Here is a 23389-nt window from a genome sequence, read left to right as displayed (position 1 = left end):
TCCTCATGGAGATATTAACTTGGAAGTTGATATTCAACCATGGATTTCAGGGAAGAGATTCTGTTTGGAGATATAAATTTGGTAGTTGTAAACATAGAGATAGAAATTAAACAATGACATAAACTAGATTTAGTCAAATGAGAAGTCTGTTTATTTAAGTAAGGACACAGCACTGTTCATTTATTACAAAATGTCAGGTATCTGGTAGGGGATGTTACTTATTTTTTAGTACTACTCTAGCTACTATTGGGCCTTTACATACCTACATAAGTTTTAGAATTAGTTTGTCATTTTCTTTACAAATTTTGTTGTGATTTTTATTAGATTTGCATAGAATATATAAACAGTATTGGTGGAATTTAGTCTTCTTAACCATTAACTTTCTATATCTCAAGAATTATTGAGATCTACCTTCATGTCAATATTATAATTTTATCCATGAAATCCTTGAGTGGATATGTGTGTTCATGAGTGTAGGAGTGTGTGCATGCATGTGTGTGTTCATATACACGCGTGTAAGTCTGTTCACAGATATACATTAACAAAATATAATCAGTAAAATACCAAAAAGACACTGAATAGAAAATACCTAAACTAGAAAGCTACTGAACCATTAAAATCCAAAGGAAATCGCTGTCATATAATTTTTATGTTACTTTTATCAAAATATCAAGAAACTTGCAATTCTTATACTTTGTAATATATTTCAGACACAGGGCATAGTGAGGGTAAGGCATTTCCAGGGGCAATCTCTAAGTTCAGCCTTTCCCTATCCCAAATTTCAAGATGAATAGATGTTGATGAGTGAGCAGAAATGTCTTCCCCCTCTTGTCTGGCTTTCTTATTTGTGGCTCCTAAAAGCATTCTGTACCTTGTCTGCTGCACCCTTGGACTTGGACCCTGGGGCATGTGCCCTCTTCTGCCCCCCTTTTGCTATGCTTCTGTTTAGACAATGGAGAATATAAAATAGAACAAAACCATGTGATTAATAATAATCATACAAATTCTAGTTGCATGAGCAAGAACAAGTTACTTAACCTCTCTGAGCCTCAGCTTTGTCATCTGTACAATGGCAGTAGTCACAGTAACAGATTCAATAGAAGTAATCGGTTTTGACGTTGTGAGGATTAAGTAGTTGCCATCCAACTGATTTCATCTCATGGCAAACCCATGTGTGTCAGAGCAGAACTGTACTCTGTAGGGCTTTCAATGGCTGTGACCTTTTGGAGGTAGGTCACTAGGTCTTTCTTCTGAGGTGCCTCTGGGCAGATTGAAACCACAAATATTTTGGTTAACAGCAAAGAGCTTAATAATTTGTGCAACTAGGGACTCCCTGTGAAAGTTAAGTGACTTATTATAAACAAAATTTGTAGAACACTGCTTGGTATATTGTAGTTGCTACTTAATTGTTATCAGAAATTGTTATCAATATATCATGAATATTTATGGCATTATCAGTGAAACATTTGATAACAAAAAGAACACAAATATAAAGTTGGACAAGTCTCACTTATGCATATTATTTAATACCATAAATAAAATCCCAGAAAATGAATGCTATCAGTAGATAAAAAGATACTGTATTTTAAACATATATTTGTAATTGCAAAATTTCTAAGATGGCCCTACAATAGGACCAGTACAATAATCCATTCATTAAAAAGTATTAAGTAAGTGCATGTTGTTTGTCAACTGCTGTTTCAGGTCCCATAGAAACAGAAATAAACCATCAGACAAATTCTCTGCCCATCAGAAACTTACGTTCCAATGTGCAAATACACAAAAAAATGCATATACAAATAGAGATACAGTAAAATTCAAAGTAATGCTAATGATTACAAAATGAGCAAGGCATTGAAGTAGAATGTTAATTTATAGCTTAAATTAGTTGGTCAGCAAAGTCCTTTCTTAACAGTGATATCTCAGCAGAGATCTGAATGAAAGGGGAGAGCCAAACAACAGGAAAATATGCAAAAAAAAAAAAAAAATACTAGGAGAGAGAATCAACCCCAGTCCAAAGGCCTAGAGAAAATGAAACAAAACGAGCAGGATGCACAGCAGAAATCAAGGGAGAGAGGGGTGCTCTGTAGTGAGGTGAGAGATATGTCCAAAAGATTATCATGGCAGCCTATAGGACTTGGATTTATTTAAAATCTTTGAAAAGATTTGATCAGAGAGACATGTCACCTGAGTAATGTTTTAAGAACTTCCCCCTGGTTGTTGTCTGATTAGACTCTAGAGGGAAAATTGAAGGTTGGGAGAGCAGCTAGGAGGCCCTTACAGTGTCTGAGCAAGCTGTAGTGGCAGCCAGGCCCAGGGTGTTGGCAAGGGAGTAATTTAGAAGGGGGCAGATATGGAATCTATTCTGAAGATACAACCAAGAGAAAGTGTTGTGTATAAGATGTTAGAGAAAGAGAGAAGACAATGATGACTCCAAATTAGAGAAAAACCCTGACATCACGTCAGTGGGAGATAAACATTTTTGGTAAAAAATAATACAAATTCCCATAGAACACTAAATACAAACATATTAATTTTTTTTTAATAATCTAGAAGAGGCAGAAAAAAATCTGTAATATGATAAAACGTGTACATAGTTTAAATGGAAAATAAAACACTGTTAATGTTTTCCATCAATGTTACAATCAAACATTAAGGATCAAATACTCAACATTTTTCTTGGAAATCGTAGACCTGGATATCATGGCAAACAACACTGGAACCAAAAATATCTCACCTTTGAAAAGCTAGCAAAAACAAATGGTATTTACGTATGATATAATCAACCTGAAACACTATTAGACTCAACTGAAAAATCATATGAACTAAAAAGAATGCTCAGAAAGTATAATTGGCACCCCATTAATATAGATAAAGTATAACCCTGAAGAGTTATAAATTTTATTTTCTCATAAATAAAAAATGCAACAAAATTTATACATTTCCTAAATCTAAATTATCAATTTAGATTTAGGAACTGTATTTTGTGATATTTATATAAAACATTTTTTCTTTGAACTCCACTTAAACCAAATGAAACCCATTGTTATTGAGTTGATTCCAACTTACAACAACCCTGTAAGAGAGATGTAACTGCTCAGTAGGATATTCTTGCTGTACTTCTTCCAAGACAGATTTTTTCTTCTTTTGGCAGTCCAAGGTACATTAAATATTCTTCACTAAAACCATTATTCAAAGGCACCAACTCTTCTTTGGTCTTCCTTACTCCTTGTCCAGCTTTCACACACATATAAGGCAGTTGAAAACACCATGGGCTTGGATCAGGCACTCCGTGGTCCTTAAAGTGACATCTTTGCTTTTTAACACTTTAAGAAAGTCTTTTGCAGCAGATTTGCCTAAAGTAACACGTCATTTGATTTCTTGAATGCTGCTTCGATTGTCATTCCAAGTAAAATTAAATCCTTGACAAGTTCAATATTTTCTCCTTTTATCATGACGTTTCTTACTGGTCTGGTTGTGAGCATTTCTGTTTTCTTTATGTTGAGGTGTAATCTATAATGAAGGCTGTGGTTTTTGATCTTTATCACTAAGTGCTTCAAGTCCTCTTCACTTTCAGTAAGCATCGTCTTGTCATCTGCATATCACAGGTTGTTAATGAGTCTTCCTCTAATCCTGATGCCAAATTCTTCTATACAGTCTGGCTTCTCAGGTTACTTAGTCAGCGTACATATTGATTAAGTATGGTGAAAAGATACAAACCTGATGCACATCTTTCTTAACTTTAAACCATGAAGTATCCCCTTGTTCTGTTGGAACGATTGCCTCTTGATCTATGTCTAAGTTTCTCACGAGCAAAATTAAGTGCTCTAAATTCCCATTCTCTGCTATGTTATCCATAATTGGTTATGATCCACACAGTCGAATGTCTTTGCATAGTCAATAAAACACAGGTAAACATCTTTCTGGTACTCTCTGCTTTCAGCCAGGATCCATCTGACATCAGCAATGATATCCCTCATTCCATATCCTTTTCTGAATTCATCTTGAACTTCTGGCAGTTCCCTGTCAATACACTGCTACAGCCACTTGTGAATGATCATCAGCAAAATTCTGCTTGTATGTGATATCAATGATATTGTTCAAGAATTTCTGTATTTGCTTGGACCTCCTTTCTTGGGAATAGGCATATATATTGGCTCTCTTCCAGTTGGCTGGCCAGGTAGCTGTCTTCCAAATTTCTTGGCATAGACAAGTGAGCACCTCCAGTGCTGCATTTGTTTGTTGAAACATCTCAATTGGTACTCTGTCAGTTCCTGGACTGTTGTTTTTTGCCATTCCTTTCAGCATAGCATGGACTTCTTCCTGCAGTACCATTGGATCTTGATCATATGCTACATCCTGAAATGTTGAACATTGACCAATTAGTTTTGGTATAATGACTCTGGGTATTCCTTCCATCTTTCTCTTGATGTTTCCTGAGCTGTTCAATATTTTGCCCATAGAATCCTTCAATATTGCAACTTGCAACTTGAATTTTTCTTCACCTCTTTTGGCTTGAGAAATACTGAGAGTTTTCTTCCCTTTTGATTTTCTAGCTCCAGATCTTTGCACAGTTCATTATAATATTTTATTTTGTCTTCTCAAGCTGCCCTTTGAATCTTCTGTTCAGCTCTTCTACTTCTTAATTTCTTCTATTCCCTTTAGCTACTGGATATTTTAGAGCAAGTTTCGAAGTCTCTTTTGACATCCATTTTGGTTTCTTCTTTCTTTCCTGTCTTTATGATACATATAAACCAAAACCTATTGTCATTGAGTCAATTTTAACAGAGTAGAACTGCCCCATAGGGTTTCCAAGGAGCACCTGGTGGATTCAAACTGCCGACCTTTTGACTGGCAGTCATAGCTCTTAACCACTATGCCACCAGGGTTTCCTATAGCACTCCTCAAATCAACATGAAAGTATAAAAATTAGCAAAATATATGTCAGGAGAGTCCAGTAGAAGATAAGAAGACACTACTATATTCATGGAAATTTATCTAATTTCACTAAAAAATAAATTTAAATTAAAATGGCAGTTGGAATTCATCATTTTTCCAAATGGTTTACCAGATATTGGAAGATTTAAAAATAGTAATAGTAATGGTCCAAGGGAAAGCAGGTGCCCTCAACCATCGTTGCAAATATGGATTGTGAAACTTTGTGATGATATATTTGCAGTTGTTTTCAATATTTATATTTATGCTAGAAATAATCCAAGTTAGGAATTCATAAAATGCAAATAGACAACTTTACATACTTTTCTTCATTACATTTTATAAGAGGATATTTTGAATCAAAAAAAAAAAAAAAGGAAAGAATTCCCATGACTGTGAATTTCCATCAGTCAGGCATGAGAACATAATGTCTACTTTGAAAGCATGAGGAAAACTTATATTCTAACCTAGAAAAATATCTATCAAATATAGCTAGACAAGAATGCATCAGATGCAGGCAGGGCCAAGATAAGAGAGTAGTCAGATGCTTCCAATAGTCCCTCTTACAAAGAACACCTGAAAAAACAAGTAAACTGATTATATATATGACAAGCTAGGAGCCCTGAACATCAAAGGCAAAGTTAAGAAATTGGACTTAGCAACAGAGGGAGGGAGATATGGTTCAGAAGCACCAAGAAGTTGCCAGACCTAACTCAGTGGGAACCAGCGCCCCTCATCCCTGATCTGCTGGTGTGACTGCAGAGGGGCTGGCAGTAGCTTTCTGTACACGGTTTCCCCAGCCACAGAGAGCCAGTGGCACAGAGTCTACTCACGCCTCCAGAATCAGAGAAGAACAGCGCTCTCTGCATAAGTGCTAGCATTTAATTCACTGCACAGATCAAATACCTCCCCTTTCAAAGGAACTCTCCCGCATTTATCTGATCCCTCACCCCTCTGTCCCAGGCCCCCGAGCTGGCTTCAGTGACATTCGATTTTCCTGGGACTGAGATAGGTCCTGGCACGCAACCAGAGCCATTGGAGAAGGAACAAATTAACAAACAGGGAAAAAATAATCTGATGGCTCCTCTAAGCTGGAAACTCAGGGCAGAAGCAGCTCCTGTCCAGGCACAAGTGGTCCATAGACTTTGAATGGCTTTCATCCCTGCATAGAACTGTGTGGCCCATTTCAGGAGCTGGGTTCTTGTTACAGTGCAAGGGCATGTGGCCTAAGGTCTGATTTTAATGGTTTCAGCTGTGCAGTGGTGAGGTGGGTTCTTGATGCTTGACACTGCTCTATTAAGCAGGGTCCTCACCTACCCACAACAGGGCCCTGAGGACTGGTGGCTCCACCTATACCACCTAGCCACCCATGTCAGGGGTACAAGGATAAGTGGTGTCTCCCAGTCCTTATAGTTAAAAGTATCGGGTGTCAATGGTATGGCTGCAGAGCCCACCCGCTTGTGCACTCTAGAGAACAGGGATGTGTCTTCCTCACACACACTCAGGGAAAGGTTGTCAGCCCCCTACCTTGCTCAGAGTGTGACCACCTGATGCAACAAGAGACCTATGCATACACCAATCACCACTGCTCCTCAAAGACAGTAGGTGAGAGCCTACACCACACACTTGGTGACCAACTACCTGGAAATCTGAGCCGAATCCTTACAAGAAAACTGAATGGACTTTTAGGCTCATATATCTGATAACAGCTCTAGCCATCTGGTGACAGGACATTAGAGCTTCAGAGGCTCCATTAATCAAGCCAACTAATTTGAGCAGCTATTTTTTTTTTTATGAAGTATTTCAAAACAAAACAAAGCAAGAAGCTAGGACACGGTATGCAAACACACAGAGACAAGAGTCAATATCAAATCACATAAAGAAGCAGACAATGATCATGTCAGCAAGCTTCCAAAGCAAAGAATTGAGGAATCTTCCAGACGAAGATATATTCCTAGAATTACGAGAGATAGAATAAAAAATATTAATATACAGAACTCTTCAAGATATTAGGAAAGAAAAAAAAAATAAAAAAGAGATCAGGCAAAATGCAGAACAAGCCAAGGAACACACAGATAAAGCAGTTGAGGGAATTAAGAAGGTTATTCAAGAGAATAAGGAAAACTTTAATAGGCTTCAAGAATCCTTAGAGAGACAGCAGTCAGAAACTCAGAAGATCAACAATAAAATTTCAGAATTAGACAACTCAGTAGAAAGTCAAAGGAGCAGAATTCAGGAAAGTGAAGTCAGAATTAGTGAGACTGAAAACAAAATACTTGGCACCAATATATTCAAAGAAAAATCAGATAAAAGAATTTTAAGAAATGAAGAAACCCTAAGAATCATGTGGGACTCTATCAAGAGAAATAGCCTATGAGTAATCAGAGTACCAGAACAGGGAGGAAAAACAGAAAATACAGAGAAAATTGTTGAAAATTTGTTGGCAGAAAACCTCCCTGATATCATGAAAGACGAGATATCCATCCAAGATGCTCATCTAACCCCACAGAAGGTAGATCCAAAAGAAAGATATCAAGACATATTATAGTCAATCTTGCCAAAACCAAAGATAAAGAGAATTTTAGGAGCAGCTAGGGATAAACAAAAAGTCACCTGTGAAGGACAGTCAGTAAGACTAATCTCGGACTACTCAGCAGAAACCATGCAGGCAAGAAGGCAATGGGAGGACGTATATGAAGATTTAAAGGGAAAATAATTGCCAGCCAAGAATTATATATCCAGCAAAACTGTCTCAGATATGAAGGTGAATTATGGCATTTCCAGATAAACAGAAGTTGAGGGACATTGCCAAAACCAAACCAAAATTACAAGAAATTCTAGAAGAAATCCTCCAGTTAGAAACTCAATAACATCAGATAACAATCCAAGACAAGAATAGAGGACAGGGAAACCAGATATCATCCAAGACAGAGAAATCACAAAACTAAATCAAAGCTAAAATGCTCAGAACAGCGAAACAGACATCATGAAGTAAAAGATGACAACATTAACTCAAAAAAGAAGGACTAAAAGATGTAGTCATAGATCTTTCATATGCAGTATGAAAATAGGGGTAAATATCAAGGTAACCACAAAGGAAAATAACAATCCTGCACATCAAAATAATAATAAAAAAAGAAAAACATGAAGACAGCAAAAACAAAAGCAACGACAATGGAAAAGAGGAAAAGACAATACATAAAGAAAAATTACTCAGCACAGAAAATTCAGTGGAAAAAAGAAACTGTCAACAACCGAAAAAAAAGGCATCAAAATGACAGCACTAAACTCATACCTAGACATAATTACGCTGAATGTAAAAGTACTAAATGCACCAATAAAGAGACAGAAAGTGGCAGAATGGATTTAAAAAACATGATCTGCCTATATGTTGCCTACAAGAGACACACCTTAGACATAAAGATACAAACAAACTAAAACTCAAAGGATGGAAAAGAGATACCAAACAAACAACAACCAAAAAAGAAGAGTGGCAATATTAATTTCTAACAAAATAGACTTTAAAGTAAAATCTACCACAAAGGATAAGGAAGGAGTCTTTTGTGCACCCAATGACAGGGATCCAAAATACATAAAATGAACTCTAAAACCACTGAAAACTGAGATGGGCAGCTCTACAATAATAGTAGGAGGCTCCAGCACACCACTTTTGGTGAAGGACAGAACATCCAGAAAGAAGCTAAATAAAGACAGTGAAAATCTAAATGCCACAATCAACCAACTTGATCTCATAGGCACATACAGAACACTCCACCAAACGGCAGACAAGCATATTTTCTTTTCCAATGCCTATGGAGCGTTCTCCAGAATAGACCACATATTAGGTCATAAGCAAGTCTTAACAGAATCCAAAACATCAAAATATCTCAAAGCATCTTTTCTGACCATAAAGCCATAAAAGTAGAAACCAATAACATAAAGCAAGTGAAAAAAAAAATCAAATACACAGAAACTGAACAACACCTTGCTGAAATACTACTGGGTTATAGAAGAAATTAAGGATGGAATAAAGAAATTCGTAGAATCAAATGAGAATGAAAACACTTCCTACCAGGACCTGTGGGACACAGCAAAAGCAGTGCTCAGAGGTCAATTTATAGCAATAAATGCACACATCCAAAAGAAGAAAAGGCCAAAATCAAAGAATTATCCCTACAACTCAAAGAAATAGAAAGAAAGTAGCAAAAAAAGGCCTAGGGTACCAGTAGAAACAAAACAATAAAAATTAGCTCAGAATTAAATGAAATAGAGAAAAGAAAAACAATTGAAAGAGTTAACAAGACCAATAGCTGGTTCTATGAAAAGATCAACAAAATCGATAAACCATTGGCCAAATGGACAAAAGAAAAATAGGAGAGAAAGCAAATAACTCAAATAAGAAATGAGATCGACAATATTACAACAGACCCAACTGAAATTAAAAGAATCCTAACAGAGTATTATGAAAAATTGTACTCCAACAAATTTGAAAACCTAGAAGAATTGGATAAATTTCTAGAAATGCGCTACCTACCTAATCTAACACAAACAGATGTAGAACAACTAAATAAACCTATAACAAAAGAAGAAACTGAAAAGATAATTAAAAATTCCCAATAAATAAAAGCCCTGGCCCTGATGACTTCGCTGGAGGATTCTACCAAACTTTCAGAGAAGTGTTAACACCACTACTACTAAAGGTATTTCAGAACATACAAAAGGATGAAATACGCCCAATCTCATTCTATGAAGCCAGCATAACCATCATAAGAAAACCAGGTGAAGACACCACAAAAAAAGAAAATTACAGACCAATATTCCTCATGAACTTAGACACAAAAACCCTCAGCAAAATTCTAGCCAACAACATATTGAAAAAGTTATTCACCATGACCAAGTAGGATTCATACTAGGTATGCCGGGATGGTTTAACATTGAAAAAACAGTCAATGTAATCCATCATATAAATAAAAGACAAGAACCACTTGATCTTATGGATTGATGCAGAAAAGGCATTTGACAAAGTCCAACACCCATTCATGATAAAGACTCTCAGCAAAATAAGAATAGAAGGAAAATTCCTCCACATAATAAAGGGCATTTATGTAAAGCCAACAGCCAACAGCACCCTAAATGGAGCGAGTCTGAAATCATTCCCCTTGAGAACGGGAACCAGACAAGGATGCCCTTTATCATCACTTTTATTTAACATTGTTCTGGAGGTCCTAGCCAGAGCAATTAGTCTAGGAAAAAAAAAAAAAATCCAAATTGGTAAGGAAGAAATAAACTATCTCTATTTGCAGATGATATGATTTTATACACAGAAAACCCTAAAGAATCCACAAGAAAACTACTGGAACTAAAAGAAGATTTCAGCAAAGTATCAGGATACAAGATAAACATGCAAAAACCAGTTGGATTCCTCTATATGAGCAAAGAGAAAGTCGAAGAGGAAATCATGAAATCAATACCATTTACAATAGCCCCAAGAAGATTAAATACTTAGGAACAAATCTAACCAGAGACATAAAAGACCTATACAAAGAAAACTATGAGACACTACTGCAAGAAACCAAAAGAGACCTACATAAGTGAAAAAACACACCTTGTTCTTCAATGGGAAGACTCAAGATTGTGAAAATGTTTATTCTACTCCAAGCAATCTATAGATAAATGCAAGCCTGATCCAAACTCCAATGGCATTTTTTAATGAGATGGAGAAACAAATCACCAAGTTCATATGGAAAGGGAATAGGCCCTAGATAAGTAAAACAGTACTGAAAAATTAGAACAAAGTGGGAGGCCTCACAGTACCTGATTTTAGTACATATCATAACACCAGGGTAGTCAAAACAGCCTGGTACTGGCACAACAGCAGGTACATAGACCAATGGAACAGAATTGAGAATTCAGACATAAATTCGTCCATGTATGAGCAGCTTGTATTTAACAAAGGCCCAAAGTCCATTAAATGGAGAAAAGACAGTCTCTTTAACAAATGGTGCTGGAATAACTGGATATCCATCTGCAAAAAAATGAAACAAGACCCATACCTCTCACACCATGCAGAAAAACTAACTCAAAATGGATCAAAGACCTAAATATAAAATCTAAAATGATAAAGATCATGGAAGAAAAAATAGGAAGAACTCTAGTAGCCCTCAAACATAGCATAAACAGTATACAAAACATTGCCAACAATGCACAAACACTGGAAGGTAAAGTCGATAACTGGGAGCTTCTAAAAATGGAACACTTATCCTCATCCAAAGGCTGCACCAAAAGAGTAAAAAGACTACCTAGACTGGGAAAAAAATTTTGGCTACAACAAATCTGATCAGTGACTAAATCTTTAAAATCTACAAGATACTGCCAACAACAAAAAGACAAATAAACCCATTAAAAAATGGGCAAAGGGTATGAACAGAAACTTCACCAAATAAGACGTTCAGGCGGCTAACAGCTACTTTAGGAAACGCTCATGATCAATAGCCTTTAGAGAAATGCAAATCAAAACTACCATGAGATACCATCTTACCACAACGAAGCTGGCTCTAATCTAAAAAACACAAAATAACAAATGTTGGAGAGGTTGTGGAGAGACTGGAACACTTATACACGGCTGGTGGGAATGTAAAATGGTACAACCACTTAGGAAATCGATTTGGCGTTTCCTTAAAAAGATAGGAGTACCACACGATCCAGCAATCCCACTCCTTGGAATATAGTGTAGAGAAATAAGAGCCCTACAAGAATAGATATATGCACACCCATGTTCACTGCAGCACTGGTGCAATAGCAAAGGGATGGAAACAATCAAGGTGCCCACCAATGGATAAATGGATAAACAAATTATGGTATATTCACACAATGGAATACGATGCAACAATAGAGAAAAACAATGAATCCATGAAACATCTCATAACATGTAGGAATCTGGAAGGCATTATGCTGATTGAAATTAGTCAGTCACAGGACAAATATTGCATGAGACCACTATTATAAGAACTCAGGAAAAGGTTTAAACACAGAAGAAAACGTTCTTTGATGATTACGAGAATGGGGAAGGAGGAAGAGGAATATTCACTAATTACGGAGTAGACAAGAATTATTTTAGGTGAAGGGAAGGACAACACACAATACAGGGGAAGTCAGCACAACTGGACTAATCCAAAAGCTAAGCAGTTTCCTGAATACAACGAAACACTTCGAGGGACAGAGTAGCAAGGGTGGGGTCTGGGGACCATGGTTCAGGGGACATCTAGGTCAACTGACATAACAAATTGTATTAAGAAAGTATTCCATATCCCACTTTGATGAGTGGTGTCTGGGGTCTTAAAAGTTAGCAAGTGGCCATATAAGATGCATCAATTGATCTCAATCCACCTGGAGCAAAGGAGAATGAAGAACACCAAAGACTCAAGGAAATACGAGCCCAAGAGACAGAAAGTGCCACTTAAACCAGAGACTCTAACAGCCTGAGACTGGAAGAACTAGATGGTGCCTGGTTACCACCAATGACTGCACTGAAAGGGAACACAACAGAGAATCTCTGATGGAGCAGGAGAAAAGTGGAATGCAGACCTCAAATTCTAGTAAAAAAGACCGGGCTAAATGGTCTGACTGAACACTGGAAGGGCTCCAGAGGTCATGGCCCTTGGACTCTCTGTTAGCCCAAAACTAAAACCATTCTGAAGCCACTTCTGCAGACAAAGATTAGACTGGACTGTAAGACATAAGATGGAACTGGTGAGGATTGTGCTTCTTAGCTCAAGTAGACACATTGTGACTGTGTGGGTAGAGCCTGTCTGGAGGCGAGATGAGAAGGCAGAGGGGGACAGGAACTGGATGAATGGACACAGGAAGTACACAGGGGAGAAAGGAGAGTGCTGTCACATTGTAGGGAGAGCAACTAGGATCGCATTAACCATGTCTGTGTAAGTGTTTGTATGAGAAACTTACTCGAATTGTAAACTTTCACTTAAAGCACAATAAAAAGAATACTTAATATTAAAAAAAAAGAATTGTTATCAATACACATTTGCTAAATATTTACTTCTGAAAAGGTTCCATATACTATAACTTCCCTATCACCCTCACTCTGTTTATGATTTTTAAAATAAGCTTGAAAATTTCAATTTAGAACAATTTTATATCTTGCTATTATTTTTCTTAAAGTAAATTTATTGCCAATCATAGCTTTTATAACAAAATATTAATTCTTTTTCCCTTGCAAATAATTCATTTGATTGGACTATATATATATATATATATATATATATACATTTTTTCTCAATGAGTCCATTTTTCAATTTCTTGTTTATAATTTCTTTTCTTATCCACTCCAAGCCTGGAAATACAATTTACAGAATGTAGTAGCAAGTTTTGATATAAGACCCTGGATTCACTTTGGAAACCCTGGTAGCATAGTGGTTAAGAGCTCAGCTGCAAACCAAAAGGTTAGCAGTTCAAATCCACCAGGTGCTCCTTGGAAACCCTATGGAGCAGCTCTACTCTGTCGTGTAGGGTTGGTAGGAGTCAGAACCCACTCGATGGCAACGGATTTTAGGGAACTTACTTTTTGCTACACAGTCAGAGAAAATATAGCCACCAATTTACATATTATTTAGGTCAACAATTAGGTTATCAAACACTTACCATTTATTAGTCACTGTGCAGGTCATGGTGCCACGAATAGTGATGTTTATGGTCTCCAGATACCAAAAGAAAAATGAGTAGTGATAGTGAACATTTAGAAATTTATTTCATCTAAAAAAATGTAAATGCACTTTTTTTCTGATTTTTGTTGCTCTACCCACTATCATCTGATGCCTATAGCCACGTTTTCTTAGCATTAGAAATATTTGTTTGTTTTTCTGTGAAAGTAATTTACAAGTGAGAGCACCTTTCGTGAGGAAAGGGGTCATGTGCATCCTCTGAGGGAGGCTGAGGAATATACCCAGCATTGCATAATCCAGTATATCAGCTGATGCCTTATTGTTTTCCTTGGCAATTTTATTGCATACTGACAGAAATAAAACAAATTAAGAGAACAGTTTATTGTGATACACTCGGTGACTATTTTTGAAAGCTGGAAGGATATATTTACTTTTTACCTTTCAAATATTTTTGATATGAAAATAAAATAGACTGGCAGAAATCTTAATGAAAGTATAATTTCTGAGATTATTTCCTTGTCTTTGGGACTCCTAATTAATTCTATAAAATATGAGAAGAACAAAAGAATTTATTTTGTATTCTCCTATGTAATTTCCATCTATCTTATATCAGTATTTTTGAAGATTGAGATACTTCAGAGTCTATGTCTTATTTCGTTAGAAAAAATTTTAAAAACTACCAAATTGTTTTAACATTGGTCTTTACCACTTACACAAATCTAATTCCCCTTCAACATTGAAATTTTACCATCTGTGTACTTAGCTACATTCCCAAATTTCTAATTGGAATAACAAGATTTTGTTAATTTTAGATGAGTGGAATCACAAACATGAATTTTTGTCTAGAATGTGGGCAATTAGTTATAATATTCTAGTTTATGCTGTAGTATAACACCAGTGATTAAAAAAATCTCTATCATAAATTCACAATAGTGGATTTCTGGATCACGCTGCATGTTATCTTGGGATTTGTCCTCCCTCAGGGACACAGGCTGATGGTGCTTCCCTCATTGTGAAGCAACAGCAGTTTAGGGAAGATGTAAAACCCAAAATCCAGTGCCGTCGAGTCGATTCTGACTCATAGCGACCCTATAGGACAGAGTAGAACTGCCCCATAGAGTTTCCGAGACGTAAAGAACATGGAATTTCACTCACTGGCTCTTAATTCTTGCCATGGGTTACGCTTGTCACTTGCACTAATGTTTCACAGTCCACACCTATCTTCAAAGAAAAGGGAAGTGCAATCTAAACTTGAGCCAGGAAGGATGAAGATCAGACGACTAACCCACATTCCTAATCAAGTAGTTCACCCTTCTGGGTCCCAACTCCTCTCCAAAGGAGACAACCAAATGTCCCATTCAGTCATGGAGTAAGGTCAAAGCCCAGGATCTCTTGGTGATAAGCAGTCACCAATAAGGTCCATCTTTTATCTGATGACCTGTGAATTATCTAAATTTCCCAATTATCCAAATATCCAGCATGTCTTGGTTGGACAGGGACAGGATAACAGAAATAAACACGTGTATTAGGAAAGAAAGAATGAGATATCCACAGGAATCATGGGCCCCCAGAAATTCTGAAATTCCATTAGGCAGACATTTAAAGGCCTACTATATTTTGGATGAGGAATAGTCACTGATAAGGCCACTTTTCTGCCTCCTTGGAGTAGTTTTCTCCTTCATTTTTTTAAAGCATTGCCCCTGGGTCTTCTCTCTGAGATATGCTTTTTAAAAGATTCGTATTACCTTATCTGCCGTGATGAAAAACGCAACAAAAAACCCGCTGCCACTGAGTCGATTCTGACTCATAGTCACCCTATACGACAGAGTAGAACTGCCCCATAAAGTTTCCAAGGAGTGCCTGGTAGACTCGAACTGCCAAGCTTTTGGTTAGCAGCCGTAGCACTCAACCACTACGCCACCAGGGTTTCCTATCTACCATGATAATTGTGGAATATACTCTTATGGTTGCTAAAGAGTGTTTTCAACTAACTTTCTGCCCATGGTGATTGGAGTCTGTGATAAAGAGACTACCATTTGACAAATATTTACTGCCTTCTGCTGATCACATGAGGAGCACACTTCTTCACTCCATCACGCATTAACCTAGTTATGTGATAAAGTTTGCTCAACAGCATGTGGCTGAAAGTGTCTGTATACCACTTCTAAGCCTAGAGTTTCAGTGATATTATATTTTCGTATTTCTCTATTGTTTCTTCCATCATCATGAGAAGAAAACGTCTCCAGTAGGTTGTCTCTTTCAAAAACTTATCTAAGTTTTCTAAGCCTAATTTCCTCATCTAAAAATCAGTTATCAGGAGAGAGATCACTAGCTATTTCAAAAGAGAGAACAGAATTCAGATAAGTACTTCAATAGGAGATGAAGGAATCAAGGAACCAAACAAGGGAAGCTGAATCAACCTAGAGACTCCCATCAGTATGTTGCTTCCAACACCCAGAAAACTGTCAAACAGCAGGACAAGATGGCTTCCAGGACCCCATGGGTGGGGCCCTTATGCAGAACCCAGAACCAAGGTGAGGACCAGCAGACAATATTTGAAACCATGAAGAGAGTGGCTATCTTATTGAAAGTGAAATCATGGCGAGCCACGGTTACTTCCAGGAACTATAGCTGAAGTGGGGAAAGAAAGAGGGAAAAATTTGCTGACTTCTGTCCTATAGCCTTTCTAATCTTCTGACAGTCTTACATTGTGATTTCCTACAAGAAATATGCTGGCAAAGGATCTTGGGAAATGTAGTTCTCCTTGGTATAGAGTCAAATAAAGTCAGTGAAAGTATCTGAAAACCAAGGAGCACTACAAAACATGCTGGCTAATATGAAAAAATAAAAACCAATCATGTTGAGTCAATTACAACTCATAGCAACCCTATAGGGCGAAGCAGAACTGCCTTGTAGGGTTTTCAAGGAGCAGCTGGTGGATTTGAACTGCCAACCTTTTGGTAAGAGTCAGCTTTTAACCACTGCACCACCAGGACTCCAAGCTAATAATCCATGTCTTATACGGTCTGTGTGAGCATCTTCATATCTAGAGATTTTTTTTTCTTAAAATCTGCTTTGTTTAATATTTTATAGCTAAACCACCTCTCCTTTTAATTAATATTTGTCTTATCTATCTTTTTGACCTTTTAAATTTCATATATTCTTTGTCTTTATATTTAAATATGCCTCCTTAAAATTTCACTCAAGTAAAATTTTGCTGAAGATAATTAAAAAATGGCTGCAGCAATACATCAGCAGGAAACTGCCAGAAATTCAAACTGATTCAGAAAAGGATGTGGAAACTAATGGGCCGCAACTACCACAGCCTCCACCAGACTGAGTCCAGCACAACTAGATGGTGCCCAGCTACCACCACCGACTGTTCTGACAAGGATCACAATAGAGGGTCCAGGACAGAACTGGAGAAAAATGCAGAACAAAACTATAACTTACAAAAAAGACCATACTTACTGGTCTGACAGAGACTGGAGAAACCTTGAGAGTATGGCCCCTAAGTGTCCTTTTAAATCAGTACTGAAGTCACTCCCGAGGTTCACCCTTCAACCAAAGTTTAGACAGACCCGTAAAACAAATCAAGACTAAATGGGCACACCAACCCAGGGGCAAGGATGAGAAGGCTGGAGGGAACAGGAAAGCTGATAATGGGGAACCCAAGGTTGACAAGGGTAGAATGTTGACATGGTGTAGGGTTGGCAACCAATGTCACAAAACAATATGTGCATTTATTACTCAATGAGATATTAATTTGCTCTGTAAATCTTCATCTAAAGCACATTTAAAAAAAGAGAGAGAAAAATCAAAATATCCACCTGATAGCATTTGGGAATTACTATTATTTCCGTCATTGCTATCACATAATAACAAAGCCCTGTCTGTGCATTGTTAATTATAATTACAACGTTTATTGTGCACTGTCAGGAACGGTACCAAGTACTTTTCATACATTGTTCATTCCATGCCTGTATTAACCCCATGAAGTAGGTGCTATTATCACATCCAGAGTCCTGTGGATAGTAATGGGTAGGAATGTAAACCTAGGTTGAAACTCTTAACCACTGTTACATTAACTTCAGTTCTACTTCTGGCCACGGTGGTTCTGTTTTTGTATATTAGTTGATTATATGTATTGAGGAAGACTGAGACTATAAACTCAGAGAGATAAATTTGAATATGTAAGTATATAGCCTATGGAAGGATTTCAAAGGATAATTGAATCAGGATATTATAATGAAGAAAGATCTGGATCATTAGGATGGCAGACCAAAGAGTAAGAAACACTAACTCTTCAGATGAACTATGTGAGCACTACCCAACTGACACAATGGTAAGTTCCATCACTTGTCTTGTCAAAGAAGATATGACATACTAAAGCCATATACAGCTGTATTTCTGTATGACTTGATTCTGATCCATTGGGCAGACAACCATGTATAATGACTCTGCTCTACAAGAAATATGTGCTCTGTGTACTAGGCTTTGGGTACACAGATATATGTTCCCTTTCTTTTCTTTTTTTTTAAAGAAGTTGTGGTTAAATAAATATCAAAATAAAAAAATCCTGATTTAAAAGAAAATGACATGGAAGGAGGGATATAATTGCTGATGTCCGGTGGATCTTGGCTAAAAGCTGAGAATAGCAGAAAGATGTTTATTGTTGTTGTTATTAGGTGCAGTGGAGTCGCTTCTGACTCATAGCCTTCCTATGTACCACAGAAAGAAACACTGTACGGTCCCGTGCCATACTTACAATCATTGTTATGCTTGAGCCCATTGTTGCAGACACTGTGTCAATCCATCTCATTGAGGGTCTTCCTCTTTTAAGCTGACCCTGTACTTTACCAGGCATGATGTCCTTCTCCAGGGACTGATCTCTTCTGACAACACGGCCAAAGTATGTAAGATGCAGTACCACTATCCTGGCTTCTAAGGAGCATTCTGGCTGTACTACTTCCAAGACAGATTTGTTTGTTCTTTTGGTATACTAAATATTCTTTGCTAACACCACAACTCAAAGGCATCAATTCTTCTTCAGTTTTCCTTATTCATTGTCCATCTTTCACATGCATATGAGGCAATTGAAAATACCACTAATGCTTGGAACCTGAAATATATGAAGTATGAATCTAGGAAAATTGGAAATCTTCAAAAATGAAACGGAACACATAAGCATCGATATCCTAGGCATTAGTGAACTGAAATGGACTGGTATTGGCTGTTTTGAATTGGACAACACATAGCCTACTATGCCAGAAATGACAACTTGAAGAGGAATGGTGTTACATTTATCGTCAAAAAGAACAATTCAAGGTCTATCCTGAAGTACAGTGCTGACAGTGATAGAATAATATCCATTTTTTTTTATAAAGAAGACCAGTTAATACGACTATCATTCAAATTTAGGCAGTAACCACTAAGAACAAAGTTGAAGAAATTGAAGATTTTTTTCAGTTTCCGTAGTCTGAAATTGACTGAATGTGCAATCAGGATGCATTGATAATTACTGGTGACTGGAATGTGAAAGTTGGAAACGAAGAAGAACAATTGGTAGTTGGAAAATATGGCCTTGGTGATAGAAACAATGCCGGAGATTGAATGATAAAGTTTTGTGAGACCAATGACTTCTTCATTGCAAATACTTTTTTTCACCAACATAAACGGCGACTATGCACATGAACCTCGCCAGATGGAATACACAGTAATCAAAACGACTACATCTACGGAAAAAGACGAAGGAAAAGCTCAATATCATCAGTCAGACAAGGCCAGGGGCTGACTGTGGAACAGAAAGATTTTTATCTTTGTTAATTATTGACTATTCAAAGGCGTTTGACTGAGTAGATCATAAGAAATTTTGGATAACATTGCCAAGAGTGGGAATTCCAGGACACTTAATTTTTGCTCATGCAGATTCTCTACATATACCAAGAGGCAGTAATTGGAACACAACAATGGGACACTGCTTAGTTTGAAATCAGAAAAGATGTGTGTCAGGATTGTATCCTTTCACCATACTTATTCAATCTGTATGCCAAGCAAATGATCTGAGATGGACCATATGAAGAAGGTAGCATCAGGATTAGAGAAAAACTCGTTAACAACCTGCAATATGCAGAACACACAGCCTTGCCTGTTGAAAGTGTAGAGGACTTGAAGCACTAAAGACTACAGCCTTCAGTATGAATTACACCTCAAAATAAAGAGAACAAAAATCCTCACAACTGGACCGGTAACCAACATCGTGATAAACGGAGAAAATACCGACGTTGTCAAGGATTTAATTTTACTTTGATCTACAATTAACTCCAATGGAAGCAGCAGTCAAAAAATCAAAGGATGTATTGCATTTGGCAAATTGGCTGCAAAAGCCCTCTTTAAAGTGTTGAAAAGCAAAAATGTCACTTTGAGGACTAAGGTGAACCTGACCCAAGCCATTGTATTTTCAGTTGCCTCTTATGCATGTGAAAGATGGACAATGAGTAAGGAAGACCAAAGAAGAATCGATGCCTTAGAATCACGGTGTTGGTGGAAAATATTGAATATAAAATGGACTGTCAAAAGAATGATCAAATTTGTCTTAGAAGAAGTACAGCAAGAATGCTCCTTAGAAGCGAGGATGGCAATATTTCGTCCCATGTAATTTGGACATATTATAAGGAGGAACCAGTCCCTGGAGAAGGACATCATGCTTGGTGAAGTAGAGGGTCAGCAAAAATGATGGATTAACACAGTGGCCCCAATAATGGGCTCAAACAGAGAAATGATAGGTTGGGGCGAAATGGGGCAGTGTTTCATCATGATGCACATAGGGTCGCTCTGAGTAGGAACCGACATGAAGGAACCTAACAACAACAATTTAAAATACTAAAAGGTTTTCTCCAGTCTAGATTCTTTGCTTGGAACATTTGGTCTATTTATGTTTGCTGAAAAACTTATGTTTTTCAGCTAATTAGTGTTTTTATTTTAAATTAAAAAAAACTTTATAATATTCAATGTAGTGATTTTTAGTTACTTATCTTCTCCGTGTCCCCCTTCATCTCATTCTTGTCTTCTTTGGATTGATTATTTTTTGCATTTCACAATTTCTTTGTATCATTTAAGACAATATGCACTTCACTTCTTTATGTTTAGTGATAATCTAGGACAATGTACCATACACTTAATTAATCAAAAACTAATTTTATTACAACTTCATCTACTCAAACAATAAAAGGTATTATATATTTTAACTCATATCTTCACAGCTATTGCTGTCTAACAAACCACTGCGAAACTTGGCGGTTTAAAACAATAAGTTATTATCTCCCCAGGATTCTGGGTTGAGTGGGTTGGTTCTCTGCTGGAATGTCCATTTTGAAGTTGCAAGCAGATACTGGCTGGAGTCATCTGAAAGCCTATTGGGCTGGATGTCCAAGAATACTTCTTCACTCCCATGTCTAGTGCCGCAATGCTGCTCCGTGGGACCTCTCTCTCCAGCAGACAATTATGGGCTTTTTACGTGACCTACAAGTTCTTGACTGAGTTCTCAGCCACTCTACTTGGTGCCATTCACTGAGAAAGAATTTTCTGCAGATTTCCTGGACCTACTTGAGGAGCTGGGAGGTTAATTTCTAGCTAACTCAGACAGAATTGTGCTGTCCCTTACATTCCCTGGTTTATTCAGAGTTCTTCTGAATCCTCACCTTTAGGGGCTTTGTAGTTTATCTCCTGTTGTCCATGAAACACAGAGCCATGAAAGTTGATACAGCATTGTTTTTTTATTTCCTTTGACTAATATTCTGGTAAAGAAGCTACTTCTTCTGCCTTATTTTTCTAATTACTGTTTTTATTTGTGTATGTGTGTGTCTGTGGTATATATATGCAGTTCTTTAATGCATGAAAGAAAAACTTAGATCCACATACCTATAATCTCTTTCCAAGTCTGTCTATCTATTCAACTAGCTCTGTGTGTTGGTTATGATACCTCATCTGCCATGTTTCCAGGCAGTGAAGTCTCTGTCATGTTATTTTCACATTACTAACTTAAATTTAATCTTGATTATATATATATTTTTAATTTTAGGAATGCTGTTTTTATAGACAGAATAGCTGTATATCAGAGAAGCTAACTTACCCAAGGTACTTGTTCTTAGTTGACTGATCCCAGACGGCAACGCCTGGCCTTCTCACAGAAAAATCTAAGTGGTTTTTCCTCAACCACATTGTTTTTGATTTTTCACTTCTAGAACATCTTAAAACTTTAATCAAAGCCAAAGTGGTAAGACTTCTCTGTAATATAAAATAATTCTAAACAGATAATAATATTATTTTCAGAACAATGGTTCCAGATTATACGAAGTAGGGAAAGAGAATTATAACCCCTTTTATTCAAATGTAGTTGATATCTTTATTATGGGTTTTAGGTAACACATATATTCACCTAAGCACTACTCCAGTGTGTGTGTGTGTGTGTGTGTGTGTGTGTGTGTATCCACAAAGCACAGCAGTTTAAAACAACAATTGTTTATTTTGCAAATGAATTTGCAATTTCAGCAGGTTTCATCAGGGACAGCTCATCTCTACTTCATGCATCATCAGTGGAAGTGGCTCAACTGGGAGCTGAAAGATACACTTGCATGATGCGCCACCAATGACTGAAAAAAATGGCTTTGAATTTGGCTGGGCTCTCAGCTGGGGATGTGCACTAGAAGTCTTGGTTTCTCTCTTTGTCACAGCATGGGGATTCTATAATTGCACCAACACAATTACTCTTCAGACACTTCTTAAAATAGGGAATGGGGCAGCATACAGTCACTTGCAATTCTGAAATTCTGGTAGAAATTGTTGCCAGCTCCTTAATTAAGATTCAGTGTGATTCTCTGGGAATTATTCTACATGATTTTTGCCTCTGCTTCCTGAGTCACCCTTGCTCTACCATGAGAAAACTGAGTAGTCACCTCAATCAGCTTACTCCTTAGACCAAACTAGTGATATTTCTGTCAGAAAAACATGCTTGCAAACATTGCGAGTTTTCCATGAATCTTACTGGAGTTTACTCCATTAGACAAAACCCACAACTACCAACCTTGAGCTTCCTACGACTCTGCTGCACTACAGTGCCCTAAAACATTTTAGTAGTCCTATTTATTTTTTTATTTTTTTATAATAACTTTTATTAAGCTTCAAGTGAACGTTTACAAATCCAATCAGTCTGTCACATATAAGTTTACATACATCTCACTCCCTACTCCCACTTACTCTCCCCGTCTTGAGTCAGCCCTTTCAGTCTCTCCTTTCTTGACAATTTTGCCGGCTTCCCTCTCTCTCTATCCTCCCATCCCCCCTCCAGGCAAGAGTTGCCAACACAATCTCAAGTGTCCACCTGATATAATTAGCTCACTCTTCATCAGCATCTCTCTCCCACCCGCTGACCAGTCCCTTTCATTTCTGAAGAGTTGTCTTCAGGGATGGTTCCTGTCCTGTGTCAGCTGAAGGTCTGGGGAGCATGGCCGCCGGGATTCCTCCAGTCTCAGTCAGACCATTAAGTTTGGTCTTGTTATGAGAATTTGGGGTCTGCATCCCACTGATCTCCTGCTCCCTCAGGGGTCCTCTGCTGAGCTCCCTGTCAGGGCAGTCATCGATTGTGGCCGGGCACCAACTAGTTCTTCTGGTCTCAGGATGATGTAGGTCTCTGGTTCATGTGGCCCTTTCTGTCTCTTGGGCTCTTAGTTGTCATGTGGGCTTGGTGTTCTTCATTTTCCTTTGCTCCAGGTGGGTTG

This window comes from Elephas maximus, chromosome 16 (assembly GCF_024166365.1).
Source record: "Elephas maximus indicus isolate mEleMax1 chromosome 16, mEleMax1 primary haplotype, whole genome shotgun sequence".
Taxonomy (NCBI): Eukaryota; Metazoa; Chordata; class Mammalia; order Proboscidea; family Elephantidae; genus Elephas; species Elephas maximus.
This window is presented reverse-complemented; position numbering follows the sequence as displayed.